This window comes from Plodia interpunctella, chromosome 4 (assembly GCF_027563975.2).
Source record: "Plodia interpunctella isolate USDA-ARS_2022_Savannah chromosome 4, ilPloInte3.2, whole genome shotgun sequence".
NCBI lineage: Eukaryota > Metazoa > Arthropoda > Insecta > Lepidoptera > Pyralidae > Plodia > Plodia interpunctella.
This window is the reverse complement of record NC_071297.1, coordinates 4,529,938-4,544,822: the sequence shown is the minus strand read 5'-3', so window position 1 is coordinate 4,544,822 and position 14,885 is coordinate 4,529,938.

Genomic DNA, 14,885 nt, shown 5'->3' with positions numbered 1-14,885 from the left:
TATAACTTACCACACCGTACTTAAAGTAGGAAATTCTATAGGTAGGCCAAAACGCATAACGCGTATAGTTATAGTAGCGCGTATAGTTATAGTTACCTCATAGAGTTTTCTCTAAGCGTTCAGCTTTACGACCTAAGAACTAAAGGGCCTTGCCTATAAAATCTGATGGCTGTGATATCACGTATGATCACTAGCGTATATGATCTTTATGTGCACAACGTTTTCATGGCGGGTTTGATCAAATTAATTAGTCACAAAGCAGCTGTAGGCATAAAATGATTAGAGTATGGAAGGGCAACTAAAATTAAATTTTAAATATGCAGGTTAAATTTAAAATTGACAGAAAAATACAAATCTAAGGAAGTTTTTGCATTATAAATATTTTGGACAAAATATATTTTAGCATAAATAATGTTTTAAGTTTACACTTAAAACGTTGCTCTATAATAAATTATTGCAGTTCACATCATCAGGATCAGGATGTACTTCAAATTATTCTTCAATTATTCTTATTGTTTGAATCCATAGACTTCATCAAACTGCATACAACGCAGTAATGAATGCACATGAACATTACACATGAACATATCTGTATGTTATTTAACGTGCCCTGCAAGCTAACATGGCCTCGGAGGATGCAGCCGGATCTGTGCTCCACTGGCCCTTGTAAATCAATATCCGGTGGGAGCGCCAGGCCGCGCTTAAAACTGTTAACTCGTGCGTCTAATTTCATATACTTTAATGACAAATATAGAATAAACATACTATATTATGCCCATAGTTATGTTTCGAAGATAATAATTTATTTCATGTAGAATTTTCAAATTTTGGGGCATGATATACCATCCAAAATAATTACATGCTAAGTTTAACACAAATATGAATATGTTTCATCCCATCTATCAAAGACAATCAACATGGAGATCTTTGATCGTAAACGAAATTGTCGAAAAAGCTATATACCTCAATTAGAAAGAGAAAATATTTATAATCCGCTTAAATTGTTAATGATAAAACTCGTAATTCACAATAAAACAGAGATTCAAAATCAAAACAAGTATATTGTATTAGATATATTAATAAGTTCCCTAATACATTGGAAAATTATAATGCAAAAACATCCTGTAAGAAGATCACTAACGGCGTTTCATTAAAAGTTTGTTATCGAACAGAAGTTTCATTGCTCCATGGAGTTGAAACAAGTTGAAACATGTTACCGGGAATTTCTCGCAATATCCAATCCTTGATATTACGAGTGCTGTTGATATAAACTAATCTGAATGAAAATACTTTAAGGTTGTAGGAATATAGGTACTTAATACTAAATTTTTTGAAACATTACGAAAAAAACCACAAAAAATATCATTGTAATAATTATAACGTCGGTATTGCTTAAGATTTTTAACACTTATATTTAAGATATAGCTAAGATAAACCACGTACGGGAAAGCATACGTCGGTGTAATGAAGATTTGAGGATAATCGAAAGAGCCGAGCCAGACGATTTATTTGCAGCGCGACCGTCCGGATAATAATGCCTTTAACAGCGCTTCCGGCCGTGCCGAGCCTCGTTCTATCATGATAGTTTACTTGCTCAGTTTATTTTTTAAGAACTTTATTTTTTACTTTTTCGGCATATTTGAGGATGTGTAGGTTTAATTGCTATTAATTAGATTTTGAAAATTACATCCCTATAGGGGTAAAATAGGGGTTGCAAATTTGTATGAAACTTCGTCATTTTTTAAGTGAGACGCATAAAATTTTTTATTTTAATTTGTAGTTAGTAATCTACATAAATAATATTTTGAATATTTTGGATAAATGGATATTTTGAAATTTACATCTCTAGGGGAATGATGTAGGGGTGGAACTTTATGCGAAACTTTATTATTTTTGAAGAAAGGTCCATAAAATGTTCGGCACGCGTAACAAGAAGCGGGAGTGGGATATGTAGCGGGAAATGGGATGGGGCACTTTTCGGGAAAAGACCCCATGTCTTTTCCCATAATTTGTAGGAAACGGGACAGGACAAGTTTCACAACGAAGACACGTAGCGGGAAATGGGTAAATGAACTAAAAATGACAAATATATGAATAAAAGTAATAAATAAATTTTATCAGTGTTAGAATACTCGATAAAAGAATAACTGAAATTTAATTCGATTCCGTTCACGCGTGCGAAAAGCTAGTGTGTAGCTATGAAAAAATAATATGATACTTATATTTTTAACAAAATATGCTGAATAATGGATTTATATTTATCCCAACAGGGTTTCTACAGTCTAATCAGTATTTATAATTATAGGGAAGATAGAAAACTCTTGTACTTAAATTTTAACGTTTAAATTTAATATTTGAAATTTAATCATTTTAAGTGCATATCAATGAGTCTGTTTTCATATATTTTATGAAGTGACAATAATCAAGTGTGATTATTACTTGATTTGAATGAATATGAGTGTGATTATTACTATGATTTGAAAATTGAAACAAAATGTTGGAAAAATATTTCCTTGAAAACATCACGTCATCTGTAGAAGTGGAATATAAATGTTAATAAATATTGAAGTATTTATTCATTGTAATACATTTTCAAGTGCTAGTTTATAATATATAGTACCTAGTATAATATTTATATTTTTAATAAGATATATAATTAGTCAGTATTAAAAAAAATTACCACCCAATGTCTACGTTACACTATTTGATTGCAACATGGCCTCGTAAAGCAAACGAGGCTTCCAGCCCTCTTCGCCTTCAAGTCATGCTGTTCGCTTGTTGATAGACTTTCGACCTCACATTAAGTGTTTTCCGAGCTATACCTACGTAGGTACACATTGTGCATTGCACTTTATGATGTTGTACACTAATAAGCCGGAAAACTATTCCTTATATTTTCTTACCAACTCAAAATTACTTACAAATTATGATTATAACATGTGACTAACTTTAATTTAATATGTATTATAACTAGATGGTATATTAATACCATGCCATGCTCTTTCGATCAGATATAAAGTATTACTTCCAATGCAACCTGTTTAACTATATCATAAGATAACAACATGACAGAAATATATAAAAAATATTATTTATTTTAAGTAACCCCCATGAGCCAAAGCTAGTACATAGAATATGGATTTGTTATCTTGTTTTATTTCTTAAACATCACATACTTCTCTGTCTAGTTTAGCCTAGACCCCTGACAAAATACAAATAATTAAAAGTTTAATAAATACCTAAAACTGTCTTTGTTTGTGATGCTTTCATAATGAAAACGCAGCTAATCTTTTAACCATACAAGTAGGCAATTCGCTTCATAAGTATTATATCTCCTCAGGCACGTCAATAAACACGACAAAATAGGCCCATAATAAATATGGAGTAGGGCTTCCAATCAGGTCTTCTTCGCGCCCCTCGGCGGCCGAGCGAGCGCAGATGCACAAACATTCAGAGCGGGCACTCTGATATATAAATTTTAATTATACAAATGAAATGAAATGATAAAATATACAAATGAATGTTTGTGCAACATTCAAGGCACATTTACACATTGAGTTTGGTGCGATATAAAAGATTTTAATTTTAACAAGATCGTTCTGAATCAAATTGAATGTGGATATTTTTTTTGTTTGATAAATAATACATAGTGATCTAACTTAATCTTGCCTACAAAAAGAGAGTCTTTCAAATTTTAAGCACAAATTTCACCTGAAATTGGGCCATCTATAAACATATGCTCTTATTATAATCTAAGTTATGTCACATAGAGCAATAACATAATTTAAAAAACTTACATCCTGGAATTAAGAAGTTATAAAAGCTCGTAAACGCACCGTAGCTCGTGTCGTAGCATTCGTAGCGCTATCGCTACGAGCGGCGCGGGCGGTCGGCGCCGCACTCCCATAATATAGACAACTAGGTGACGCCTTGGGGACAAATTTTTAAATTACCTTGTATCTACGCAGACGGCTTTATTGACGCGTCGATCGCTTGTTTATGCAATAAAGATTTAACTTTTTGTGTTACTGTTTTAACTTTAAAGTTTTGATTGACTCTACTAAACAGAATTTTAAAGTGTAATTTAAATAATTAATTAAATATACAAATAGTTAAAATATAAGACAATAAACTTACGCGTTGCATAGTTATATGTTTTATATATTAAACGACAGATATTAAGGTCCGAAACGTCTGGGAAATAAGAAAGGTAGTAGCTTTAAGCGTTTAATATCTATGTAGTTTTATATATAAAATCCATCTATGCCTCATTTTACTAAAGATGAGCGAGGATAATTGTTAATTAATCAAACAAAATCTACTGGGTCATTTCCGATATGTGGTACAAAAATAGTTCATAATAATACGTTTTACCCCGAAAGTCCCAAGGGCCCAAAACTGAGAAAAGAATGTAGTAAATTATAAAGAAGGTTAATAACGATATATTATAGAAACACACTTCATCTTAAGTGGAACTATGCTCGGCTCAATTTACGTCTAGTCCGGGACGGCACAAGTTGTAGTCGTAATGGAAACAATGCCGAGCCCACGATAAGGGAACTACATCAAGATAACTGAGAGCCCACTTCGGAACTTTGTATCAGACAACTTGTACTTATCACTACAGATACTGTCACAATTATAAAACGTCTCGACTCGATCACAAATTGTATACTACTGAAAAATTAGCGATGGTCCTAACTTTTTCAACATTAAGGTACTTCAACTAGGTAAAATACCATAACAGATATATATTATATATTAAAAAGAACATTTTTCTTCGAATCCACATTACGATGTAACAAAAAAGTCAATAAACCCCCATTAATAAAAGAAATAACTTGTTTGTTTTGTTTGTCGAAATTCTGATGAAAATTTACACAAATTTCTGATTTGATTCCATATTTACATAATTCAGGCGGCGGTGACTCTGCTAGTGCCGTAATACACAAAATGAACGTATCCCAAGATCCCACTTACAAATTGAACTGAGTCAGGGGCGTATTCTGAATGTTCGTTCAATTGTAAATGCAAATACATTATGGAAAAACTATTTTGTACTGGTAATTGGTGAGCGTGAGTAGCTCATAATAAATAAGTACATGCGCCTCAACATACAAATATAATGCGTAAGTTAAGACACTAAACTATTAGACTTATTAAACTATTAGATAGTAATTATATGGTTTTAATGACATAGACATTATTTACGAAAATTTAAATTTCTGTCAGTTTTCATAAAAATATGGGAGAAAAATATACTCATGAAAATTGGCTGATGTTACGGTTATATATGGGGTCAAACTTAAAAAAAAAAACTTTACAATACTATATTGTAATACTAAAATAGTATGGTATTTGTTTGTATAACTAATATGACAAATATTAACTTTGATTTAGAATAGGCGTGTACTCCCTGCGGGCCTGGTGGCCGAATGGAGCGCGCATACTAATTCGTGGTCGTTCGGGAAGCATTCAGACACGAGCCCAGCTTACGGAGGATATGTGAGACGCCCCAAGATTTAGTTTACAACTTAGATTACTCCGTGGTCAAGAATTAAACAAGTAATCTAATGGGCCACACGTAACGTGCCCTCGCAATTCAATTGAAAGCATTTCAATTACGATTCGTCTTTCACTGGCCACGTTTAGGTCGGGATTAAGCGATGCCACTCTAATTCCGTAAAATAATTTGTAGGTAAATCGAGAGAGATATTGCAAACTGTACTTGCGTTTCAAACAGATGAATTCTAATTTGTAGGTAACCAACCAAAAGTTTCTTTAAGAAATAAATATACCTAGTTGAACTGCCACGATTTATGACTTGAGAGGATCGGAGTGGAAAGACAGTCTAAGGAGATGAGGAGAGTATAATTGCACGTTAGTCTAAAATTTTTGCAATGATAATGCTCATCCCCACTGTGCGATAAAGAATAATTGTAATGGACCAGCTTAATTAACAGCTTTATAATATTTTTCTTTTTATTCCCACAATAAAGATATATTTCAATTAGCAAGAAATAAAAATATTACCTCCGGCTAAATAACAAAAAAGCTGTCCCAAGAATAAATTTACAATTTAATTCTGTCCCACTTCTAGCTGCAAACAAATAATTAGAATTGTAAATTAGGTAATTCATAATTTGGGAATTCGCCAACTCTCTTTCTTTTTAGGTGGGTGTATTTAATTTGTGAATGATTTTATTATGTCTTTTTATTCATTACCTTTCCCTTCAATATGCATAATCAACCGGGATATGGTACGACGTAATTTTGTCGTCGAAAAGTGACACTAAAAAACACAAATTCTTATTTATATTTAATGTTTAATTTGTGGTCATAAAAGTAAGTGAGAATTCACAATTATGAACTGTCCCAAATACTCACTTTTCTTTCATAAAATCTGGCTTCGAAGGTTAAAAATATCGTCTAATATTCTTTCACAGCTCTAAAGCTAAAAGCACATATTTTACTTAAAGGAATCTTTTCGGCTTGAAACTTTTACCTGTTGCGCGGCTCGAGCTTGGAACATCCCGTTCGCGGAAGCTTACAATCCGTATTCTTTTTGTATGCATTTACGTTTCAGATTAAAAGATCCAATCGCCACCCCCGCGGTCGGCCGTCCTCGGACGTCACCGGAAGCCTTCGCCGTTGTCTCCCGTTCTGATTGGTAGCTCTGGAAATGGGGTGAGTGATGACGCGTTCGAGGCTGTTCGAGGGAAGTTTTCGCGCTGGAAAATCAGTTGTGGTCGAGGGGTAGAACGGCGAGGTCGCGTACCGCCGCCGCCGGGCTACTCACCGCGCGCCCGCCTCGAGGGTAAGTGAAAATTTCATTCGATTAAAAAGCAATCTTTGCAGATAAGCAGTGAATGCAAGAACCGGCCCCAGAATCTTCTTGAATTTCTACAACGTGATTTTATTTCTCCTTATTATCGTGTGGTAATTTAAGGATTTCGTTTTCACTATATTATGGATATCAGATACTTTCGTAAACATTTTCGTATTTATGAACAGCGTGAAAAAAGTGTTTATGAATATTTTCTCAGCTGATTTGCATTTTATTTTACATTTATTTATAAAATTTAATATTTAATTGTAGTTATTTGAACTTTAAACAAAATAAATATATATATTCTTTTACTTAAATGAATAAATAAAATTGGATATGGCATGGCCATAATAAACAGAATCCTTAGATAAAGCGGGTATTTACAGTAAGTATATTTATTTGCACGGGATCGAAGACGTCCCGTCGGATTATATTTTCCTTAATGCAAACCCATGTCGGGCGGAATATTAATCTTCAAAGGATTGCAATATGCTGATAAACATTGGTCCATTCTCATTTGTATGTAAATAGAGAGTTTTATTATTCTTTTATAATCGTGTTGCAAAATAAAAATGTGTATGTGTTGAAACAAACATCGTTTTAAAGAAATTATAAGCTAAAAGGATAATATCCGATAATACTACAACTAACGTTGATGTACCGATCTTATTTTGTATTGAAACTATTTACAGGATGAATTGCAAAAACGATGACGGAATTTCAGTTTTGATTAAATATGCAGCAAATTATTTCAATAACAAAAAAGTTTTATGAAGATAGTAAACATTATCAATTCAAGAATTTTAGGTAAAGCCTGTGCAAACGGCTATCAAACATATTTGCAATTTTTATAAAAACTTTTTCTCTATTATATTTAAACAGTCTAACATATTCGTAAAAAATCGTGAAATAATAAAGTTTATGGATAAGCTATCTATTGCTTGAGTGGTAGTCGATGCCAAGTTAAAGGGATGTATGTATAAGAATAGTTAAGCATTGTAGTAATTTTTAACTTGACACCGACTTCCGCACCCCTTGCTTTATACACGATCTAATTAAATTTAACACGGACATGTGTGAACGCAACTGTCAAACCTATTTCCAATTTTAAAAAATATTTACGATTTTGCTTATTAAAATAAGGAAATGAAACTAAACTTTGTAAAGCTTTAACGAAAATAAAACTATGGAAACCCTTTTTTAGTTAATAATAATCTTTCAATTATCATTTAAATGATTAATAAGTAATAAATGCTGTGAGTAACATCCAATATGTTGACTGAGTTTTATATGTTATGTCACTTTTTTGGGTTACCTACAAAAAACATGACGAAAGTTAAAAACCGCTAAAAACATGATCAGAAACTCCAAACAGCTAACCGCATAATAAACCACAGCTAAGTGCATCGTGGAATAGTAAAAATATAGTCAACAAGCGAATGAGGGTAGAGTGGATGATGACTGTTTCATTACTAGATGACCGGCGGGAGCTGAAAAGCTGCTGTTTCCTTTGTTACGACTACATTTTCCTAGTTATCCGACATTATACGCTGACGTTGTTCGTTCACGAGTTGACGAGTATATTTAGTTTATGAGTCGCTATTTCGTCATTGTGTTTAGGATAATTTCATATTTTTTAATTATTAACTTTTTGAATCGTCAAGCTAATAATCATAAATCTTAAGATAAAATTGCATTTGTCGCACTTCAAAAAATAACGAAAACGTCGAAAAACGGAAAAATAAATGTGTGCCGGGTCACGCGCAATGTAAGTACCTATTCTAAAGGTATGTTTGTGCTACACACGTATGTAAAATACAGAGACCTATATTTACTTCCAGATATACAGTACATAAGTTATTACTAACATATAAAATGAAATTTGTTCCTAGATTTTAAATCGATTTTTTTAGATTAAAGTCTATACAACCGTGATAATTTGATAGGAATATCGAATTCGTTAAATATTTGCTACAATGATGTATTTTTTCACGTGTCCGCGTCTCACCCAAATTAAGGTAGAGGATGGAATTCGGACAAAATTTTGTCATTTTAAATAAAATATTTCGCATGTGGAACCCTAAACCCCTGTGGAAAAAAATATTTAAATTGTCTCAATTTTTTTTACTACTTATTAAAACACCTATCATAATGATACTCTACAAGATGGGATAATCTGGAAAAATGTGTTCCATCTTTTGATTAAGTACCTGAAATAAATCTACCTACCCTAATAATTGAGTAACTTTGAAATTACAAATAGTCACTTCAATTTTATTTAGTTATATGTGTAGATGAAGTTAAAAAACATTTTTATTTTATTTGATACCAAAAAGATGACTTTGGAAAGGAATTACTTACTCAAAAACAATCGATTTATCCCGATATCCCTAATGCTTTAAATTATATGATACCACATTGATACGTATTTATTTTATATACCGTATTAAACTTTTGAAGAAAATGATGTTATAATTGGAATAAATCGTAACATCACTCATATTTGATCAAGTGCCGTGAGTACGACATTTTATGTTTACTTTTAATGAGTTTTGACGACTCCGCGGCTTCGTGTGATTTAGAACCAATCAAACTTGGTCTTGTTAGTCAACCAATGAAATTTTAAAGCATTTACTAGGAAATATCATTAACATTTACTTTATTCATGTATTATTAAAGATTAGAGACTAAAATAAATGCTTATATTAAGGACCAAGAATACGCGATCCTGATAACATTGATAATAATTTTCTATTACATTATAATTATTATTGGATCATTATGTGAGTACATATTATTATTGCACGTGATTAAACTGACAATAGCATGATATTCATACAAATGAATGAAATTGAAGTTTCTGTCTGTAATTAAAAAAAACTGCATTTTTTATAAATTTCGTGGTATTAATAACCCTTCCATTACTTGACCCATTTTTTAGACTTTTTGTATTTCTGTCCGTCTGTTTGTTCAGAGTAATCTCGAAAAGGCTTTGTCAAAAGTCGTTCAAAAAGCCGTAAATATATACACACTATCCTCTATCTTATTAGAGAATAATAACGATTTATTTATTATGATTGACTAGGTTGTAATATTTCATACAGTATGTAATCAATTACTACTTCAACAGTCACAATAAAACGACTCTCATCAAGACTCGTAATTATGAAAATTGAAACTGTTTCCAATGACAGAACTGTTGACTCCGGTTGGACGGTTGAATGGAAGTGCGCATTATCAGCACCGGACCGTGTGGTCGCGCGAAGGTGGTCGTTTCCTAGTTGATTGATCGAATTTTGTCTGTTCCATAAGCTATATTGGAATAAAACAATGATAATGTGGAAATAAATTCTAGATTAAATAGTAGAGACAAGAATTAAAAAAGTTGGACAAGGTTATCAAATAATATTATTTGTCTGTCAGTCAGCTAAGAAAGTATTATAAATATATATTTATAATACTTTCTTAGCTGACTGACAGACAAAGCACGACCGATCTACTAGACGAAAAAATCATTAAAGTTGTGCGCTACAAGTTATTCCCAAAACGTTCACAGAAAGGGCAAATAACTTTTACGCGCGTTCGAAGCAATATAAATAAGTAAATACATAAATTGATTTATTGATTTGGTGATTTAGTAATTATTTTTCGTCGCACCTGTTGATTTTTGTAATTTTTTGTTCATTCTTCTAGTTGCAAGAGTTATATTATTATAACGACTAGTGGTTATATATATATATATATATATATATATATATATATATATATATATATATATATATATATATATATATATATATATATATATATATATATATATATATATATATATATATATATATATATTCTACACCGTTGAAGTTAGCGACTTGAAAATTTGGAATTTAGTTATTTACAATAAATAGATAAATAACGTGTTTCAGAATTTGTATAACGTGTTGAATTGTATGGGACTTACTATACAATTTTAAGATAAAAAGCTGAAAATTGGTAAACATACTTCTTCGTCATATTTGAAGTGAAAATAACTTGAAATGTTAGGTAAGAGGAAGAAGAAGAAAATATAATAAAACATTATCATATTATATAATAATATATTTTTTTAAATTGCATCTCTAGGGGAATGATTTAGCTGTGAAAATTTATATTAAACTTTATTATTCTTAATTTTTTATTTACGTTTGTGGTTGGTAAAAAACGAGACGTAATACGTTGTGGAAAATACGACTATATGTAGGAATCGGTACGGGATTCCTACATGGAAGGAAGCGGGCAGCGGGATTGGACAAGTTGTGGCACAAGACACGTAGCGGGAAATAGGAAATTAAACTAAAGATGAGAAAAAATACGAATTTGAATCAGCTATAAGTCTTATAGAATACGCGATAAAAGAATGACCGAGATTTTCCTATGAAATTCACGCAGATGAAGCCGCGGGCATGAGCTAGTTGAAAATAAATTTTTATAAGTATTGTCGAGGCAACTATATGAGGGCAACTAGCTATATGTATATTATGTATGCAAAACACACATTTTGCAGCAAATATGAGTCTGAATTCTTTACTGTCGGTGTTTTGTGACTATTGTACGTACGTAACAGTAGGCGGCAGGCGCAGACATGTCGGCGTGAATGGACGCCGTCGTGATGTCGTGCATGCAGTCATATGTGACCACCATTTGATAACTTTACCATTTCAAATCATTCGCATGCGAGCCGTGGACGTGAATGCGAATCCCCAATTGTATCGTTCACTCTGATTTGCTTGGGCGAGAGAGCATTGCTAGTGTGAAATGACATTTCGCTTCGTGTAGGGTCTTTCAGAGAATCGCTGCACGGTTTGGTATTGAAATAATTACAACATGTCTGTTAGAGATTATTGTTCTCGTCGGTGAATCATTTAGTATTATAAGTATTGAAATGTATTTTATTGCGTAAATTTTAAATGTATTTTTGTTTTAACTTTACATTGTCCTAAGACGTAAAACGGTTGCACAAAGCCGATAGACTTTAATAATTACCTCCTTTTTATAACCGTGCTTTGAAAACTTTTCTAATTTGATAGGATTTACATAGAAATTGTCAGAATCTCGTTCCAGGTAAATATTATAGGCCGTAGAGACACGCCTCCAAGTCCGCAGACAAAATAACGATTATGAGCGTTGAGGGCGGCGGCGAGCGGCTTATTGCCGGTCGGTTAACTTTGTAAGTCTGCCACAATTACTTCTAGCACCGCTTAATAAGACGATCTGCGAGTTACAATCCACTGGATTTTTAACATTCCCGCTGCACCGAGTAAAAATGAACTTTGTTACACGCCCGCTCTTTTTAATCCCTTCTATAAACGTAACTGCGTCCAGTTATAGGATTGTTTTATCAGAAATACGGCCGCTGTACATGGTTGCTTTTTCATTCTCGTTTGCGCGGCTTAACTACGCGAGCGCGTAAATAACCATTTGGTGCCTTTGTGGCATAATTGTAAGGAAGTCTGAAGTAAAATTTATGCTTGTAGTATGCAAGTAAAACGAGATACAATATATGATTACGGTAAGTCAGTATTTATTAATGACAGAATGTCTAATTTATACAATAATATGACAATATGCCAAGTCAAATATTTACTTTGCTAAAAATTACATCTAGAATTTAGTCAAACTTCTTACACGCACATAAATATTTTTTTGCACATCTTTGTTTTACATTAGTTGTTTTTCAAACTTTCGTGCTTTGAAAACGTAACTACATATATTAACGGGATAGCACGAACCTTTTTATTTATCTTCACGATCACTTCAAATTTCCAATTTTCTCTACAGCTGAAATTATTTTTAACGTTTCAAAATCATTGGTTGTCATAATAATTAAACGTGTCTTGTTTTGCGCCCGACCCCTGCTGGTAAATTTAGGCGCTTGTTGCCTAAACCTTATCAGGCGAGTCGAGTTGATTGTCTTGAGACGACCTCAACTCCTAACGAACAGGCCGCTTTGTTGTTGTCGCCACAGCTTCCGATATTGCAACTACGATATCTCTAGTACAATAACCTATTTCGATAAATGTCGCTTAAATTTACCTCAGTCTTGCATTTAATATATTTCCAAATATAAATATAGATAGTGTTAAATATACATTTCAATGAGATGATTAAGGATTCTATCGTTAAAATAATACTATATATAAAATTATACACATTACAGGTAGATGAAAAATTGAATTTAGCAAATTTTGAAATAAATACCTAGGGATGCATCAATTAATCACTATTCCACGGTCCCATCGTCCTACTTTCCATGAATATTAAAAAGTAAAAGTTTTTCGTAAGGCTGTTTGTAACACAATCACACAAATTCTATTAGACGAGTTTCGATGAAATGATATATATGTACAACGGATCCTGGGCACCGACGCTCAATGGTTATGGATGCAACCGGGAAAACCGCATGAAAGACAGAGGTACATAGTTAGAAAATAACCTAGAATAGCTCTTACTTTTTTCTCCCAAAATATCCACGTGAGTCAACCCCAGGGGTATGCCTAGCTAAGTAGCTAGTAATAACAATAAAGTTATAAATATACATGCTATATGCAAAACTTTAAAATAAATGCCCACAAAGTTTTAATACAAAAATATAATATCTGCTATTCGCTTTAGATGAGTGCAGTATTCATTGTCCTGGAGAATACCACTTTATTGCCTGCGAAACCAAATAACCTCCTTTATACCTCAGTTTTATAACGGGGCTTATAACATCCAGCGATCATACGCCATTGCGAGACACTTTACATGATAAAACATCGAATTGTAAATATTGATTAAATATAAACTATGCTTCACAAAGTCTGTGAGAATGTCTGGAAAAATGGATTTGTATTTGTTACCCTTTCACGCAAATGCTGGACATAGTATTTCGAGAAAAACGTTGTAATCCGAGTAAAATAAGTTGCAACAGCCAAGCAAAACAATTATAAAATTAGAAACTGGACACTGCTACACAAAACAAGTTACAACAATAATGATAATAATTGCTTGTTGTGTGCTTGCGGCCATACTTTCATTCGTGCCCCATACCATTTTAGGACAAACGTCTCACAAGGTCTACATGTTGGACCCATGTCCCTATGCAAGCCTCAAAGGACCGGGCACCGTGAATTACTGACAAAGACAACATGACAATTTATTATTATTAGCTGTGACATGTTTTGTTTTGCATTTTTAAATAAAGTAAAACTCAGGCCCAGAATGTATCAATCTTGCTTCAGTAGCTTACCGAAAACGCTAAAATTAGGTAAAGGTTAGGATAATTTTGGGCCATAATTCTGTGTAGGTACCTATAGAAACTTTACCTTATTTTTAACATATGTTGATCCAGAAAATTTAAATAGCCTCATGGCTTGTAACGTTTTCTATTTCTTTAGCAAAAGTTACTGGTTACTGGCTGAATGTTGGATTCCTCTAAAATCCTTCATACCATCAGGTAAGTATTCATAATTTTCGTCTGAATTTTCTAAAATCAATTATCAAATGCTTTACTTAGCTTATCGACTGGCTATGAATCTAGCGACGTCGACAGTATTTTTACGCTGTCCTGAAACTGACATTTTTTTAATTCCTTATCTAACAAAATTTATACACTTGTAAACGAAGCCCTATCTATATTGTTAAAATAATAATTTCAGGTAGTTTGGCATGCTTTCTATAGATGATCGATGTTACCAAAGTACAAAATTTAAGTTTCAGTAACAATGTCGCTATACTATTGCAAAGGCTGATGTCCGCTCGGGTGGTCATGAAGGAGCGCCAATGAGGCGTGGACAGTGTCGCGTAACTACCGGAAGTAATGTCTGCTTTCATTGTTTTCAAATTCCGAATGACAGCGCGCGCGCACACGTTTTCTTACATTGAACCGATTTTAATTAAACCGGAGTACCTAATGGACCGAGAATACGCTTTTTCGCTTAAAATGGTTGGTTGTTTTAAAAATACTTAGCGTCTATGTGGGAGTAACTTGAAGAATGTTATGAGGAAATGTTTATATTTCTAATAAAATCTTTCTTTCCAA